At 39.6% G+C, this 17674-nt stretch overlaps 1 protein-coding gene across 1 annotated transcript in view; it reads left to right on the top strand.

The window, feature by feature from the left end:
- haao (3-hydroxyanthranilate 3,4-dioxygenase) overlaps positions 1 to 17674 on the top strand; it is an 84678-nt gene that overhangs the window by 60782 nt on the left and 6222 nt on the right. The gene's annotated exons all lie outside the window — the stretch shown is intronic.

Here is a 17674-nt window from a genome sequence, read left to right as displayed (position 1 = left end):
ACACATGTGCTCTACAGTAAAGGTTAGCTCTGAGTGTTAGTGAGGCTTGCTAATGTAAACAAAGATGAGATTACGTCCAAAACACGTCAGGCATTGTTTCTGATAGCAGCTTTCTGTGGGTCCGCGCCGATTTGACGTCATAGTTCGGATGGAATCTGTATGCCGCTCAGCGAGGTNCTAACCTTTACTGTAGAGCACATGTGTTTAAAAAGCAGGAAATAAAAAAAGGAACTCACCTTGTGATAAACCTGCAAGAGAAAAAGCATTTGAGCTCCATACTATTTCAGAAATAATCCTTGACGTGGTTTAAACAGGATGGCGTTTTATCACAGCAGAATTTAACTTTATCTCCGGTAGAATTCTGATCAGGCATTAGCTCCGCCTCCTCTTCTTTTTTCTTTTCAAGCTAAGGACCCAAGATCCGCGNAGAAAGCTTAAAGGGGACCTATCATGCAAAATGCACTTTGCGATGTCTTTTATACATACAGTATGTGTCCCCATGACGCTGTGTGAGTTCCCCGACGCACTGGGGACACATACTGTATGTATAAAAGACATCGCAAAGTGCATTTTGCATGATAGGTCCCCTTTAAGCTTTCTAAAGAACAATGAAATCAAATTTGAATTAAACATGATGCATTTACATTATTAACTTCATTGCTTGTATTTATTATGTTTCTATTCTGCCTGATAGACATTGGACCCATAGCTATTAAAGCTAGAAATGAAGAATATAAAAAGTACTCTATAGAAAACACAAGGAACACAGAGGTGTGCGTGAGGTTGATTGAATTTCTCTGAAATGATAATGATTCATATTGTCAGTGCAGGGAGCTATAGCTATGTGTATTTCTGAAGGTGCCTTGAGGGCTTTCTGAAGATAATTTGCCTCTTAAATAGCACATCTCTCTGACTCAGTCATGGTTACAGAGTCACAATGCCAACTGACTTCAGATGTTGATCATAACAGTGGCACTGTGACACAAAGCGGCTGCGACTCCACTTTATTTTATGCATATCTTCCTTTAGCAGTTTCATGGCCATCAAGGTCAAAAAGTAATCTGTCAAATGTTATTGACTTCCCGTTTAAGACTTGAATCTGTAATGAGGTCGAAAAGGATGCCAAACACAGAACAATATTATCAGATGCAATTTCTCTCTGCTAATTTATCTTTGCAACCCATATGCAGTAATATAAGACTAGACAGATAATTTATCCTGAATCATTGATTGCAATTTGTGGTGTAATTATTATAATATGCCACCAGGAGGGACACAATTATGTTACTGCTTGTGATCTCAGACATGAGCGAAAGACTGTGTTGTGCCTATAATTGCAATGTTTTTTTCTGCATTTCTTGAATTTGCGAGAGATATCTATGTTTTTTTGGATGACTGTTATTGAGATGTCAAAGCGGTGTGTGTCACACATTACATTAGCTGAACCAATATGATGTCAGAGAAGCTATGAACATACAGTACATGCAGTCACTCAGGGGGAACCTCATAAAAGCTGTTAAGAATGGGATGAGAGCCTCTACCTTATTCAAAATGTACTTTGCTGCCATTATCCACATTACTTACAGAACAAATAACAGAACAACCAGCAGCTGGAGAAATACACTTGATCCTGTCAAATGCATATTTAATGAGGGAGGTCGCTTTAGTGCTCCAGCCACAGCAATGACATCAAATTTAAATTTCCATTCCAGGACAGGAAACGCAAGAATTCAGACAGAAAATGTAATGCCTTGCTAGAGTTTTTATTTAATTTTATCTAGAATTTATTATAGCTACCTGTGGTGTTGCTTGAGGAAAACCTAAGTAATAAATAATGTATCACTGTTTACAAACACGACACCATGAAAGAGGCTGTGAAACTAATGAAAAACACACATTGCACGCACATCGATGTGCAGGAAGGCATGAAAGTAGCCCACATGGAGAGAAAGGCCGACAAAAATACATGCAGTGTGCGTGAGGTCTGATGTATTTAGGCATTTTGACAAAACACATTTGATTAATTCTGAAAAAATATGGTTGATGTTTTAGCTGGGTTGTAGAGAAAGTATAATACAGCCTTGAACAGAATACATCTTGACTGATTGTTATAAATGTCTACTATCTTAATCATTAAAAAACTTAAACATAATTACTTTAAGTTGTTCTCACAAAACTCTCATTTACAGATATGATTATGATCTGTAATCGGTGTGTGCATGGCTGTGAGTATGTGCACAGCGGGTGTCCGCACACATATTCTATTTATTTCCATGAAAGTCTTTTGTTCCTAAAATGTATTAACAATACTAACAAACCATTTATCAAACATGGCATAATTTGGCTTTGTCTGTTAATGTGCATCTAACTGTTACAACACACGTGTCTTGGCAGTGCTCGTCTCCATCTGCGTATCTTATTTTTTAATTTAACACTATATTTAAAAAGATGGCATAAAAATGTAATCCTGGGGGTTCTACAGGATTATGCTGTGCCAGCAGAATCTGGCAGAGTGACTGAGAGGTGCAGTCGGACGAGTACCTGATGTAACATCTTCACAGAGATGACAGTTGATTGCTCAAAAATGTTTGTTTTTACATGCTGATGAGCTGAGATGCAATGTTATCGTGGCTATGATCACCACACAGCTGTGTTGAAATGCTTAACTTAAAAAAAGTGTTTTTTTCCTTTTCCCCATACGGCTATTCTCCATGCCCCTCTTCCCGACAAACATATTTGAATTGGAAATGACTCAAAATACTGTTTTATGCAGCACTCGTCTCTAGATGCGGTTTTGCACATGCAAATAGATGAAATAGTTATAGAAGAGGGAAAGAAACAGCAGAGAAGTTGGGAGGCCTGATTTGGCTCCAACATATGCCGCAATAAAGATTGAGAGGCCATTTTGCAAGTTATTGATGCTGGATTTTTCTTTCGTTCTGCCTCTGTCACTGTCTTTTTGTTTAATCTAACAAGAGGCAGGCAATTATTCACACCTGAGAGGACAACAGGAGAGGAAAGACAGTATGCAAAGTGTGGGCGCTTGGACAAGAAAGACAACCGAACGTCGTTGGAGATGTTGTATATTTTTAAAGGGGCAGCAGTCTCTCTTTTTCCTCCTCGGCCTTATCGCCATATTCCGATCTTTACCTGTCACTCTCCATCCTCCTCAAGGGAACTCCTGCAGAAATGCAACATCAACATGCATCCCCAGGAGTGGAGCAATTCACCGACGTGGACCTGCGGCTTCTTGTCAGCACAGTTGATTAAAATTCCTGGGACCAAGAACGCAGGGTGTGATGTACGACGAGCAGGTGGTGTGGGTTTAATATGCATGAGCGGACAGCTCCTGCATCTGCAGATTGGCAGTCACAGAGCTTTCCTGTCTGGTCCCTGGGCAGCTCTCTTGGCATATGGAGTTACTGAGGGCATACATGAGCATAGCAGGGGAGCCGGTCCTAGCATTCACTGACACAATTTACTCTTTTGTGACTCCTGAGATCAATAAGATGGTTGCTAGCTCCTTTCGGTGGCTTTGGTCTGCCGAAATGAGCCAAGATGAAGGTAGAGGAGAGCATTTTACTGCTGTATTTTTTTATTGATTTTATACAAACAGCAGGCAACATCAAAAGAGAGAAGGATTAGCGGAGCCAGTGTACAAATTGACTGAGATGGGGTTTAGGACTTTAGGCTTACTGGAGGGAAGATGTGATTAGCCCCTGCACCATCTGAGCAGATGATTCTAGTGATATGAAAAACAAGAAAAGGTGGTCTTAGATAGTTTTGCCTTGCACTGTGTTTGACACATAAACTGTGACTTGGAAAGTTTTTGGGCTGTGCTTTTCAGGCAGCTGCTTAGAGTCAGACTAACAGGGTTTGTGTGGGCGCATTGCAAAGTGGAATTTATCAGTCGTTTTTTTTATTTTATTTTCCCAATCCTGTTTGGTGATTTATTGTGCGGCAGACGACGACAATCCAGCAGTTCATTGTAAGGTTGACGTCAAATTTGTCCACTGCGTGTCCCATCTGCCGTCCAAATGCAGGTCAACAGGGGACTCAACAAGCCCCATCCATGTGCCGTTATCTTTTATATTACGTAATTTATTGGAGCCGCACTCTGTTTGACCTTTAAAAATCCCTGAATCAGACAAACAGCTGTTTCATTTAGGGGTTAGCTAAAATGTTCAAATGAATAAGATTTATCAATTTTTGAAGAGAATATTATTTTGTGGGATTCAGACTATTATAGACTGGCTGTTAACCATCCACCTCAAATGCTATCCAGCGACAACAAACCAAACTGGATTATAAAGTGGATTATGTAGACAGTTGGGCACAGGGTAGCTGCAGTGACAGCACATTTTATGTTTTAAGGGGAACACTGATGTGCGCCAGGTATATGGGATATACTGTATCCAGTGACTATACTGTATATCGAATTTGAATCCACATTAAGTACAACACCTGCACTTTTGAAAGGACATCCATAACATTCATCTGCAATTTACTAATTATCTAATATATCATATTCCAATTACTTGTATATAGACTGTCCTTGCACTATTTATATTATATTTTATTTGTATTACTTGCACTATTTTGTCTGTTTTATTATGTTGCACCGTTGGAGGAGCCTGTGACCTAAGATTTTCGTTGATATATCTACACTGTAGCTATGTACAAATGACAATAAAAGCCTTGAATCCTTGAACCTTCTTTGAGTCATTTAGAGTCAGATCTGTAAACACAATGAATGTGCTAATTGGATTATATTAATGATAACTAGCTTGGAAAAACACACCAGGGGACAAAAGTTAATCCCAATTCTAAATCCCCAAACGGCATGTCGTGGACAGAGCAAAGCCCTGATGAGTTTAGCTTTCCTTTAAACAAGACCGATTTCCTTGTCACCCCTTTACCGCTCAATACACCCATTCATATCTTGGAGGTCTCTCTCTCTCTCTCTCACTTACTTACTCAGTCACTCACTCACTCACTCACTCACTCACTCACTCACTCACATACGCAGCAAATTCGCCCTGGCATTATCACTCCAAAGCCTAACAAAATAACATAGGTGGAAACGGGCAGCTACAAACTCCCCCAAACGCCCGCTGCTCTAGATGGAGTAGTTGGAACAGGATTACATGCCTTTCAGACTGCTCACTCACAGCATAAAGACACAGCTCTGATCCAATCATGGTGACACATGCAGAAACTGGAGAAAGGTTGTGGCTTTGCCTCCCTTTGTGACAAGCTTTTCATCAGGAGTACTTGACAAAAAGACGAGACATGTGACAATCTGAAAGGGATTTACTAAATAACGACAAGTAGGAGGGGACAATGAGTTTGCGAGCGGTATTGAGGTTAAGTCGCAAGCTGTATTTGTACATATGGACCTACAGGCTTTACCCTGAAGCAAGCTGCCAACATATCCTGCGGGTTGTCTCCAAGTGCAGAGAAATGTCGAACTGGCGCTGACAATGCACTGGGAGTGGCACCGTTGGCCCTGACGCTGGATCAGTAAAATCCTGTTCAGCCCTCTCCTGGCCTTTAGGGAGAGTCTGCCATCCAATTTGAGCCAAATCATGCCCTGTTTAACACCGCACCACCTGCTATGTCCCTCTGCATGTGTGTGTTGGTGAGAAACAGAGAGATGAGTGTGTGGAGGTCTCAGCAGAGAAAAAAGTGTGGTCAATTCAAATATACTTCAGCGCATGCACAAGAGCTGAATAAAGACTACACTTATTACTTTTTCTTTATTTGCACCATATGTACAGTACAAGTAATGTTAATTGGATAGCTTCAGAATTATGGATGGATTTGAATGCAGCATGAGGTGATTAACGGTGATGATGACCTGTCACATAATGTAAGAGTTATTAAAATCCCTGTAAAACATACCCCCCCCCTCAAGAATGTTCTTCTCCTCTATGGCCTCCATCAAAGGACATATGAAAACATTAAACCTGACGGCCAAAGATGTTGTGCGTGAATGATGGTTGTGTTTTCAGAAAGTGGTTCTCTGCGGTGCATAGCATTTTCTAACAGACATATTAATCAAAGAAGTTTCGCTCAGAGCCATTTGGGGATGAATATACAATGGAGTCTCCCCATTCCTCCACACAACAACATTGCTTTCGCTTGATGTGTCACATTCAATGAATGCCACAGGCAAATATATTTTTACCGACTGGATGCTTGTCTTAAAATTACTGCAAAAGTACTTTCTCTTGAGGAAACAAAGGTAAATAATTCTGTTTTCATGGATGGTGTGAAATGCTGTTTTTAGTTTTTTCGTCGCTGTTGAATTTGGCACATTAGGGGCGGGAGATACTGTAGGTTGCTCAAAGCTTAGAGCAGAAAATTCCCAAGCTGAAGCACGAGATAAAGTGCTTTGAATAGCAAACAAACACTGTTTGCTTTAGTTGAAAGTGGCTGGGGATGAATCCATGAAGGGAATGATGGTGAATTGTTTCCTACATTTACAGTCAACTAATCCATGATTACGTAAAAGAAAACATAGAAAAGTTTTAAAAAGATTAGCTCTACGATGTGCTGCCATCATTTATCTGTCATATTTTGAAATTGATCATGTAAAATCCACATTATTCAGGTTAAAGCTCAGCCTGAAATTTGCAATCTCACATTGACAAATAGGAAGGCAGCAGAGCTTACAAATGCCGTATACATTAATCCAGTTATACCACAACAGCAGCAGCATTACAGCCCTCAATGCAACATAAAGTGGCAGTTCACTGATCTTTCCCTAGTGCCTCCAGACCAAAAACACAACTATTGTCACAGAAAAAGTCCCATTCAGAAACAAAGCTCCCCTAAAGCTGTCAAAACTGATGTTGACTTTACTTAATGTTTTCCACAGTCTGGCTCTGTGGCCAGCTGCCCTTCGACTTAGTTGTGGACTTTTTCTGTTTGCTGTTTTTCCGTTTGTTTTCCTGGGCTGCCTTTGCCTCCTATACACATCTTCAGACCTCCTCTGAATCAGTCTCATTAGTTTGTTTTCCCAGCAAAGCTCATTTCCTGTTCTGCAATGTATTCCCCCTGCAAACAGCTCCCTGCCTCTTTTCCTGTTAATCACCTCCTTCCGCTCACCTGAGTTTCTCCACCCATCTCGTGAAGTTCTTTTTTTACCCCTGCCTGCACCGAAACTTACATTTAAGTTGTTTCCTTTTGAAGCTCCTGTTGCCTGCAGTCTACTTCGTCTTGTTCCACCTGCTCCACTCTTCATGACAATGTGGCCTTTTTGACTTGACAGAATAACTGCACTTCTGTGACCCTCCAACAAGCCTGCAGTCTTTACGATGGGGTGTTTTTATAAGAAATTGGAAGATTCTGTCAGAACATCAGCTTGGCATGTTTACTTTCTTCATTCCAATAGATGGAAAGGTCAAGTACGACCCTGCCATTTTCACATTGTGGGTATGGGTACACTGGCAGCGACCACCAATCTGACACACTTACAAAGATGCCACTGATGTTTTATTTACTGCATCACTGCCGGTGAACGGTGTGGAGCATGACATTGAACGTCAAAAAGAAGTTGACTGTAGTTGACGACACCCAAAAAATAGTTTTCCCATGTCTTGTATATCCATTTTGTGAAAGTATAGATATTCAGTTCTAGACAGATCCATGTAAAAAAAAAAAACACACACATTTGAGCAGAATGACATCTCCAGGCTCTTACGGAGCAGTTATCAGGTGTTGGATGTCAATCCTCTTACTTCACTGCTCCATATCTTGATGGAGGTAGTTTTTAGTGGCATTTTGACATTTGAAGAGTATAAAGGAGAGTGAACAGGGTTTACATTTAGTGAGCGTGAAGGGATTAGTGTCTTGTTTTGATATGACAAATGTCTGCTGATGGACACAATGGATGCTTTAATCGCAAATCCTACAACCCATTGACCACCAGCATGTCATAGAAATATTGGTTCTAGATGTCATGGAAGCTTAGTTGCTTGGGTTTATCTTGATCCTTATTTGAAAAAGTGTGTCACGTGTGTTGTATCGATAATATAATTGGTCTATAGTAGAAAGTCATAAAGGAGACGGTATGAGTGTAAGCTTGGGTTGGGTTTTACTAATCAACTTTCCTTTGAACATACTGCATACACACTTACATAAACAAGCTATACTGTGGAAAATACTCTGAATATGTAAAAAAAATAGATAGTGCTCTCATTTGATGCTGTCCATGTTGCTCCCAAAGACATTCTCTTTGTGCCAACCAATGCTGCCAACCATGACAGCCATCCACTGCAAGGCAGAAGTAAGACAGAGGAGCTAGTGGAGGATTTATAACAAAGCCACTGACACATGTCACCACAAAGCATCAGAAACGGGTGATGGTACACATAAATAACAAACTGGTCAAACTGACTGGACTGATAACACGGAAGCATTATAACACCGAGTGCAGCGAAGAGGCTTGGGCTTTTCAGTGTGTATACAATGCTGGATTCTGTCAATCAGAGGCCTCTGTGACTCGTTCGTTGCAGTTGTGAACTCAGCATGATGCACACAATTGGCTATAAACATTTGCCAAAGTGTGGGAACAAGCTTTGACATACTGTCTGTAGGATTACTGAACTGTAAAGGAAGGCTGAGCATGAGTAAAAGCTCCATTCTGAAAACAGTCTAGCTATGTTGAAGCACTGTAGCATCCGCATTCAATATACATCACAGAGCCTATTAAGTGCTAATTCGTGAAGACAGCAATAAGATGGTTCCAACCCAAACAACTTCAGATTCAGCCAATTAAAAGGCTGGTATGGCAGGATGCTTTCAGTACCCTTGAACTATTAAGGATTTATTTTTCTGACCAATTTATTTGTATCTGCTGGAACAGAAGTATTATCTGGCTTGCAGGAGCACATTTAAAAATAATATGTTTTGGCATATTTAGAATTCATGTACATATTTTTTTATTTTCCTAACCTCAGAAAAAAACATGTTGTGTATACAGGGTTTAAACTGTACTTCTTCCACTACATATCGTGTGCACAGTGTTATGGCATCGACATGTGTGCTCTGTGCTGTGTTACAGTTCACATGATGGTCATAATCATCATTTTGATGTTGATTGTACACATATTTAATCAAAGGACAGACGTCAGATTCCCATTATGGTTTACAACGAAGAACAGACATTAAGTGTAGCCTAGCAACTGAGACATTGTACTCTTCTTGACTGGGTTGAAACAACCTTTGTGTCAAATTAACCTCACTACATTACTATTGTCACTATAATTACAATCATCTTCTGTGTTCAAAAGTCTGGATAGACATATGAAAATATTATCTGAAGCAAAATAAATTCAGCCTTTACAATATTGGAACCATGTCACAGAGCTAATGAAAGACTGTGAGGGTGCACCATGAGGAGCCCTACAGCAGATACTGTAAATGACATAAGATTAAATGTATTAAGAAGGTGGCTGACCAATCAGTTGATTATAACTGTCTTCAGGCGTGAACGCAGATGCATCATCCGTATTACAGTAGATTACTAGATAATTAATGTAAGACCTGGAGATAAAGCATATGCCTGGCAGGAATTCTGCACATGGTGTGGAAGAAATGTCAGTATGACTGGAGCACAAAGGTGAAAATAGTTGTGAGTCATCGGTCCGCTGGCGGTAATTACATGCAGGCTAGCATCTTTCTCTGGTGTAAAGCAGCATCAGTTGTTGCCACACACAAACTAAACTAAACATTATTATATTTTGCATTTCTGTATTTTCAGGTATTACTTAACACATAACTTGCGGCTCATCTGTGGTTTTATTTATGTTTGTATGACACAATATGTAGCTAGATGCTTATTGCATGAATAGTTATTAGTTTTATTGGCCCTGATATTTTGGCCACTTTCTTAACTTGTCCACTCTCAAGGTATATTTTCCAGCAAGCTACTGAAACTAAATGCCTCCCTGACAAGCTCACAGTCTACAGTCTGCAGCGTCACTCACACAATGCTCTCAGAGGATGCACATTACTTTGACCACCAACTGGTTTTGAAATACCCATGGCTAATGTATGTAGGCCTACACTCAAATCTGCCTATGCAAACGGAAAGGTGCGGCAACAGCAGTGAATCAACATAATGTTGTTTACATGTTGCTTATGGCTGTTGTTGTAATTCAACACATATCTGTCAGAGCTGCATGCTGTTTCTAAATCACAAAGAATACACCCTTCAGTAAGGCTGTGTGGAGCTTTAAGTGAACCAGAACCCTGTGCGTACACACACACAGCAGCTAGGCCCTCTGCAGCCATCAATTCATAGCAGTGAAGCCGACTGCAGCCTGCCCCTCTCCCTCTTCCCCTGTACCAGAATTAATTTCTCCCCAGAGCTGATAGGCTACGCTCTACTGCAGCCAATCCATATAATTAGGCCGTCAGCAATGTAAACCCCTGGCTCAGACTTCAAGTCCATTTCAATATTAACTCCAGACATGACAATGGCTTCATCAAATGTGAGCGTTTCACTCATTCATTTGATAAATAGTTATTTATTCGCCCTCAATGTGGCTTCTCACTACAAACAACTGGGTAATGTTTTCGTTCTGTTACACTAGTTCCTCTTTCAGTGCTAAAGGGCTTTATTTTCTTCTTCTATTGCAGACTAGATGTGTCCTTCCTTTGGGTTTTGCATTTCCTTGCTCATTACTAATAAATAACTAGCAAGTGTTTTAATGGCCATCTAATACTGGCGGATGCAGAGACCAAGGTGTCCAGCCCTCACTTCTTTTCTCCCTCCCCTTTCTCAGCCCTGTTACGCAACAGTTTTTCCTCCATAAGCCAATTATGTGAGGTTCTGACGGCTGATCTCACTCCATATGGCGACAGATCTGTTAATCGCTACCTCCCAGAGAACTGCTGCATGACAGCCTGCATGTCAAAATCACCCTGAAAACGGTGAGGCGTGGAAAAGCGGAGGGCGGCTAATAAATTGGATGTGTGTCTGGGTATGTGCATGTGTGTGTTTTGGGGTGGGGGCGGATGGCTAGGAGAAAGAAAAAAATAAGCCTGTGAAAACAAAGTCAATGAGGCTTGAAGGAGGCTTCCCTCTCCTGTGTTTGGTGGAGGTAGTTACCACCAATCCCGGGGGACGAGCAGGAAACGACAGCCTCAAGGCGGGGGCTGGTTGGAACAACATAACGGCTGTAACAGGATTCTACGAGACTGGGTCTGGTTTTATTTGTTGACGAGGCAACCCTTGACAACACAGTCCTCCAATCCTCTGCCCACGGGTTGGAGTATTCATCAACTTGTCGTATGCATTTGCATTCCCCACAGGTCAAATTGGATCCTCTTGAATTGAAAAAGACTTCTGGGAGGAGGTGTCAAGAGGGCATGTTGTACACAACACCACAATACCTAGGTTCGAAGCTATTACAATCACAATGACTTGTTTTGTGCATTGACTGATTACCACTGAGGGAGAGGGAAATAGCCTGCATCAGCCTGAATCCCCTTATAACACATATTTACTCAGAGAAATGTATGATAATAGCTAAGGAATCCTTAGCGGACAAAAGGCACAGCAACGCATCCATCTGCTGGAAATACTCTATCTTTAGATCAGATGCAGAATGATGCCTAATCAAAGGTAAACATTCGGATTGGCTGCAGATTAACAGAAAGCCGTTGAGTCATTGGTATAATGTAGCTGCTTCTAAAGGACATAAATGTACCTTTTTCAGATAGAAAAGGTACATGTCTCATATAGGCTGTATTTAAAGAGATTACTCTCCTGCACTCGCATTTCTCCAGAATAACTTTACTAAATCAAGAAATAATTATCCATAAGAACTATCACCTCGTTATCATTATATCATGTTAGTGCAGATAACAGGAAGCTGATTGGTTGGTTGTTGGCTACGTTTAGGAGTTATGTGTTTCTTACCCACGTATACAAAAGCATGATTAATTTTCCTTCCAATCATCATTACTGTTTTGATAAGCCTAACCTTTAGAGTCAGGGGATAAGACAGGCTTAATTACATCTCCTGGCACACAAGGGTAACATTTAAATTCGGCTTTCAAAATGTGCAGGTAATTTCTGTTCTTTTTAAAATACTGGAAGATACTAAATATGCTTTAGGAATTAAACGTGTCTTAACCCTCCGGTATCACTGTGGACGCTTTTGTCCATATGGGTCATTTTTCACTTTTCATTTTGCAATAACTTTGGTTGTGTTGGTGCAAATGGCTTGATTTTTTGTAACAAGGCTATTTTCTCGATCTATTTTGGAATTCTAATTTTTCAAATCGGTCTTCAATTCACTGTGTAACAAATCGACTACGCAAATTAGTCATTCGAGACAAAAATGTCCACTGCAAAATATTAAAAGTTTTTTTTCACAAGTTTTTTGGGTTCAATCTTTAAAACAACTTCCGCCCCATAAAAGTGTTTTATCCTTGTGCTGACTCCTTTCAAGCACAGTTCAGATCCACACCAGATTCTCCTTCTCAGGGTGCTTCTGTTTCAGAGCATGAGTCCTGCAGCTGAAGTTACGGGCTGCATGAGACGTCTTGTCCCACAGAGAAGCTCCTCTTCATCTTACTGGTTGTTGCGTATCACAGGAATGAAATGACCATCCAGCCAAACTACACATATTTGAAGCTTTGGCTTTGCAGCCAGGTGTTTTTATTTACTTCAAGGACTGTATGTATGGCTGTGTATGTCTGTTTGCTAAAGAGACATTATCAAAGGGCTTTGAAGTTCCAAACCATTCAAAACATCGAGGTCAAGCTCAAGATCTACATCTGTTTACCTCTAAGACACATGAAACAGCACAAATGAAAAACAAAACGCCATGAGAGCACACTTACTGTAGTCCTGTCTCATTCTCACACACAATCACTCACACACTCACAAGGTATAAGGAGGTTGAATATGTAAGAGTGTGTATGAGTTTGGGAATGAGGGAGTGAGAGAAAAAGAGAGAGAGAAAGAAAGAAAGATATGAGGCGAAAACTGCGACTTGCTGTAAACCAAATCTACTGTATATTGTTGTCTCTGTACACACACACTGTACATACAGAAACACACACACACACACACACACACACACACACACACACACACACACACACACACACACACACACACACACACACACACACACACACACACACACACACACACACACACACACACACACACACACACACTACTACTACTACTAACTACTACGTACACGTACTAAAACAGGGTTACAAAAGACCACACACAATTTTCCTCCAATATAAAACCCTGACATTACAAAATGCATGATTTTATACCGGTATGGCGGAGAGATCAAAAGATGTGGTTATAATGGGAGTGGATGGGACACGAGTGGCTAATGTGTGAGTTTTTTGTTTAATCTGATTCTGTGCAAAAACTAATAATCCACCAAAATAAATGTTGTTGCTAATCTTTGACATATCCAAGACTGTGATAAAAAAAAAAGAAAAAGCCGACCCCCCCAACATTCATTATATGGAAAATAACTGCCTTTTTTGTGCATGTTTTTCATAGAAAACGCAAATTCATGTTTTCAAACTGGCAGTTCAAGGGTTAAAATCCTGAAGATAATTTAACATTTGGTATTTTTGATCAGGACTGAAGTTGATTGAAAGATTTAACCCCAAAAAGTTTAAAAAAATATTAATCTGTTGTCATTTTAGAGCAGTTTTTGGAAGTGGACATTTTTGTCCCGAATGACTAATATGTAACTTTTTTGTGCAATCTGATTTTGTGCAAAAACTAATAATGCAAAAAAATAAATTTTTCTGCTAATCTTTGACATATCCAAGACTGTTATAAAAAATAAGAGCCAGTCACTAGATATGTACATCATGAAAAAAAACAGCGGTTTCATTTATTCAAAATGGCATTTAAAGGGTTAAAATCCTGAAAAGGATTACATTTTTGGTATTTTCTATTAGTGCGGAAGTTGCTTTAAAGATTGAACCCAAAAAAAAAAGTTGTGAAAAAAAACTTTTAATATAATGTTTTTATCAAAGTCTTTTGCAGTGGACATTTTTGTCTCGAATGACTAATTTGCGTAGTCCAATGATACCGGAGGGTTAAGCAGAGCTGAAGAATGTACATTTGGGCAACAGTCAGTGCATCAATATCACATGCATTAAGTTAGGTCCATTTAAATGATTGGTTTCTTTTAACCCACTGGACTGTATTCTGGCGTGTGAAAATTGTTAATAAAATACAATAAACATAGTCCTGAAGCAATGCTAAGAGGCAAGAGAAGGCAAAATGAACTAATAGATTTTATTGTGCAGTTTAAGTATTTACGGCAGAGGAGAAAGCAAAGGAAATTGGTTAATGGCGGACAAAAAAATAAGGAAAAGTGTAATAAACACGAACAAGATCTAATTTTCAAATGCATGCCTTAAAATGGCAAAGCTTATGTAGTTGGCAAATTATTTTTGAATAAATTGTCGGTCTTAGTAATCATTTAAGTGTGCTTATTTTCCGAAAAACATACTTATTTATGATAACTATTGCCGATATTTATTATGGTTCTTGTGTTTTGAGTGCTATTAAATTGAAAACTGAATTATATAATGTAATTTCCTAATTGAACTTGTGTATTTATAGTTGCTGTTAAAAGGAGTGCTGAACACATGCTCACAGGGACCTTCTACCTTTCCCCGTTGCTTGTGGCACTTTCCATCTTTACGTTGTTTGAACATGAATAATCATGACATTCTTTCTGAACCATGTCCAACATAACCTTTCTGACTCCCTGAGTGAAGCCAGCTTGAAAAAGAAAAACCCAAGAGCTGCTCACTGATGTGAACATTTTGATTGCTAGGTAAGCAAAAAGTACATGATACTGTTTAGTCAGCAAACACAGAGGGTTGAAGCCTGACTGAGTCACTATGGCTGATGTCAGAAGGCCTTAGACTTCACCACCTCACACGACACACACGCCTAAGGTCAGTGTCCCGGCCCTGCCAAGTGTTGACCTTTGATCAGTTAGTGGAGTGCTAAAAATTCCCAAAGGTCTCTCTAGGTGTATCTCACAGCAGGACAAGGAAGGGACAACGACAAGAGCCTTTGTACTATCCCATCAAGACTTTCCCTGCCATACGCTTCGTCAACATACAGCAACTAAAGAAAAGCATAAATGTGCCAAACCTTTGAAAGTAGTGCACATCTCTTATGGAGAAAACATTTAAGAGTGAGCATAACCTTGTGTGTAACATACTGAAATTCGGAGAGCTATAATCTTGGCCACAGTCTTATCAGAAACTATGCATTTCAAAAACAATTGCTTTGATGTCTTTGAGCTACTGTGAATTGTACAAAAGTAAAAATGATCCAAGATGCAAGATTATGGTGGCTTCAGTGGAGATAAACCTTTTTATAAATTGTATTTTGCTTTAAAACAGATAAGTTTCCAGACCCTGTGCTCCTGTGCTGTTGTGCTTCAACCACTTTGTTAGCAAAAAGCCCTTGTCTCTACAATAGACTGTATGGTCTCTATACAAAGGGACTGCTGGCAGGAAACTGAGATGTATCTATTTCACCTCAGATGCTGTTTGAATTCCCATCGCACATAATAAGGCCAGCTGATATCCTGTCTTCAGCAACAAGCAGGGAGGTACAACATTGCTCCCCCATGGGCAGCTAAATAGGATTTTCACCAAAATGTCAAAGTCATTTTTTGCAATAATGTTTCTACTGGACTTCTATCTGAAGCCTTGTGTTTTTTTGAAAAAAGATTAACCTTTATTATGTCACTACAAAAAGCAGAAAATGCATGCATCTCCGGCTCTAATGAGCATTAGAACATTTGGCAGAGGGCGCTGACTATCATGAACTGATTTATGTCAGGGGGAAAAAAAGGTCAACAACAATTATCAGGGAATAAAGCATCACTTCAATTAAATCTGAAAGAGCCTGGCTTGTATTAAGTACTACAGTTCAGCGTGCCAAGTAGTCAATGCAATAACCAGACCTCCCTCATCTCTCATGCTTATTATTGTTTATGGCTTCAAAGTGTTTCCGTGTCGAGCTTTCTCTGTGTAGCCTACTGCTGCTGACTAGACAACATCAAGCCCAGCTCTCCTATCAGAAGCCTGTCTTGACCAATCAAAATGTGTCGTTGTTTACACTAAAGTGGGGAAGGAAGCAAAAGTCAGCAATTCCAGCTGTGAGAGTTATTTTTAGACGAGGGAAAAACGAGCCGAAAGACGCATGTGATATTACATTTCCGACTGGTACAGGGAGTGAGGAGTGGCGGGGATGAGAGAAGGAGGGGGAGGAGAGATATTGATGCGCAAGAGAGGAGCAAGGAAGAGAGAAAATGGAGAGAGAAGAAGAGGAGATGAGAGTGAGAGAGAGACAGTCACACTTGGTTTGCCTCATCTCTGGGCGTATCATCTGGCTTGCAGGGGAAAAATTACTGTACCAGTCCCCCAAGGGCCAGAGTGACTTCCTTAACCACTTTAATAAACTGGAAGAGTGTGATTGCCCAGACAGTGCTGCTGTCAGCGTGTTAATTAGACACAGTGCTTTATCAGAGCTGGCCACTCATGAACCGACCAAGCATATTACCATAAATGGTTTACTATCACCCTGCACCGAAAAGCAAACTTAAAGCATATAATCCAAATCCTTTGTCATTTGGCTAAGTGATGTTACTCGCTGCATGAAAAAGTGTGAGAAACCGCGCAGTACATCCTGGTATACAGATCATCTCAGTCGTCAATTTATTAAACAATAAATAAACATGCATTATTCACATTTGTTTTGGAATACAAATTAAGTATACTCTTTGAAAAATCCCATATTTTTGCATTTCTCATTTCCAAACCAGCCCTCTTCCTCATTATCCGCAGGATCCCAATTACTCACTTTCCAACTCTGTTTACTGCGTGCTGCTGTTTTTTCGCCTAAAAAATGTTGTTGTTTTTTCACCCCTTTTCTGCTTATCAGCATATGTTGTATCCTCAAATGACCACCTTTCTATTTTAAAACTGTAATTTAGATTTGTATAAACTGTAAACCAGATCAGATGTTAATTATCACAGGCTTCATTAAGGTAAAGAGAGTGTAAGGTAACACACAAACAGCACGGATACAAAAAAATAAAATAATGAATGAATAAAAAACGCTTATTGTGAGTCTCAAAACTCTTTTATAAATATACATGGAATATGCATTATTTATATATATATACATATACAGTTGCAAGAAAAAGTATGTGACCCCTTTGGAACTACCTGGATTTCTGCATAAATTGGTCATAAAATGTGTTCTGATCTTCATCTAAGTCACAACAATAGACAAACACAGTCTGCTTAAGCTAAAACCACACAAACAATTATATGTTTTTATGTTTTTATTGAACACACCATGTAAACATTCACAGTGCAGGGTGGAAAAAGTATGTGAACCCTTGGATTGAATAACTGGTTGACTCTCCTTTGGCAGCAATAACCTCAACCAAACGTTTCCTATAGTTGCATATCAGACCTGCACNATTGTGAGTCTCAAAACTCTTTTATAAATATACATGGAATATGCTTTATTTATATATATATATATATATATATATATATATATATATATATAATATATACAGTTGCAAGAAAAAGTATGTGACCCCTTTGGAACTACCTGGAT

The sequence above is a fragment of the Notothenia coriiceps genome, unplaced genomic scaffold (genome assembly GCF_000735185.1).
Source record: "Notothenia coriiceps isolate Sejong01 unplaced genomic scaffold, NC01 NC01_scaffold00014738, whole genome shotgun sequence".
In the NCBI taxonomy this organism is placed as follows: Eukaryota; Metazoa; Chordata; class Actinopteri; order Perciformes; family Nototheniidae; genus Notothenia; species Notothenia coriiceps.
This window is presented reverse-complemented; position numbering and strand designations above follow the sequence as displayed.